Source organism: Antechinus flavipes, chromosome 6, assembly GCF_016432865.1.
Source record: "Antechinus flavipes isolate AdamAnt ecotype Samford, QLD, Australia chromosome 6, AdamAnt_v2, whole genome shotgun sequence".
In the NCBI taxonomy this organism is placed as follows: domain Eukaryota; kingdom Metazoa; phylum Chordata; class Mammalia; order Dasyuromorphia; family Dasyuridae; genus Antechinus; species Antechinus flavipes.
The window spans coordinates 151,810,234-151,812,263 of NC_067403.1; positions in this window are offsets into that span (position 1 = coordinate 151,810,234).

The following is a 2,030-nucleotide window of genomic DNA, read 5'->3' on the forward strand; positions in this document are numbered from 1 at the left end:
TTGGGAGATAGACATATTTTGTTTTTGTTATTACTGCTCAGGAATTACCTTTTTCTTTTCTTTGTTCATTATTTAATATTTTATTTTCTCTCAATTCCATATAAAACAATTTTAAATATGTTTTTAAAACTTTGAGTTTCAGATTTTCTCCCTTGTTCCCTTCTCCCTTTTCCAATTGATAATGCACATGGGAAGTTATGAAAAATACTTCCATAAAAGTCAAATTGTGAAAGAAAACAAAGACATCCCCCAAAAAACCCTCAAGAAAAATAAAGTTAAAAAAGTATGCTTCAATCTGTATTCAGACACAATCAGTTCTTTCTTTGGGTATGGATAGCATTTTTCATCATAAGTCCTTCATTGTATTGTTGGATCTTTGTATTGTTGAAAATAGAAAATTCAAGAAATTTGGATCATTGTATTGTCGAAAATAGCAAATTCAAGAAATTGTCTTTTTCTAACAGCTAATTGAAGCTATTGTCTAATTGTTAATGAGGAGCAACCTGAAAAGGAAACATGTTGCCTTCTGACATTCTGTGTAGGACAAAGATAGGTTATACTAAGATGTCTCTCTGATTCTGCCAGAAATAAAATCATTTGATATCCTTGTAGAATAAATGAAGTGCATTTTTAGCAGCATTATCAGTTGTTGAAATACAGTAATTTAAATTTGGGAATTTATTTTCATCCTCAAGGTCCTTTCCACATGGAGATTATATAATTCCATGATAATGTAAAACCAAATTAGCCAGAAGTACACCATCTCTATCAATACTTGAGTTTGGGAGATTGGTTAGAAGACATATTGTAAAATCACCCCATATGCATGAGGACGTATCAATTAAATTCTCTAGTGGAGCTTCTTTATCCTATATGACATTCATGATGGACCAACATAAATTCTTATCCCAGTAAGATTTCATTATACTTTAGAAACTACAAGAGCATTTTCTAATAAAAATACCACCAATAACTTTCAGGAAAAGAACAAAAGTGACTAGTAGAGAGAGCAAATAAATTTAAAAGGATGAGATATCTTCTAGCTGCCTTCAGCTAAATTCAAATTGCCAGGCTTAGATGGATTTTCAAAGTGTTGAAAAGTACTGATAAATTTTGCTGCTATACTACTCTAAATAAAATTTAAGAGAAATTCTCCAAATTCTCATTTGGAGAATGAGAAAGATGTCAAAAGGTTGGAGAATTGCAAATGTTTTCCCAATCTTAAAAAAGGAAAGAGAATAATGTATACGAACTACAGGCTAGTTAACCTGACATCTATTCCTGGCAAAATTCGAAGACAAATCACTAAGAGGATGGGATGCAAACACTTTTGGAAAAGAAATAAATAGAAATATCAGGACAGAATGCACCCAACTAAGCTGATTTAACTTTTTGATGGGATAACTAGAAGAATAAATGAGAATATGTTTGATGTAGTATACTTATATTTGAGCATAATATTTGACATCTCATAGCATATACTGTGAATAAGATGGAGAGAAAGAGGCTAGGTAACAGGATAGTTAAGCTGATTTTAAAATGGTTGAATAAATTAGTCCAAAGAACAGTCATCAATGTATTAATGCTGTATTAAAGCAAAGGTTCTTAATTTGTTCTTTATTTTTGTCATAGTTCTCTTTGGTAGTTTGATGAAACCTCAGGATTTTTCTTCAGAATAATATTTGTTGCTTACATTTATAATGGAAGGAAAGAGAAATGTTTAGTGTTTAACATTTTTGACTTAAATTTAAAACAAACATTAAAATATTTAAAGTTTGAATTTATTAAACTCTTACTATGTGTCAGGCACTGTTTTAAGTGTTTTACAAATGTTACATCGTTTGATTTTCACAATTATGTGAGGTAAGAACTATTGTTACACCCATTTTACAATGGAGGAAACTTGAGGCAGATAGATTAAGTCATGTGCTTATGGTCATATAGTTAATAAGAATTTGAGGTTGGATTTAAGCTCATACCTTCCTGATTCCAGACTCAGTGTTCTATGCTTTGCACCACCTGGCTGTATA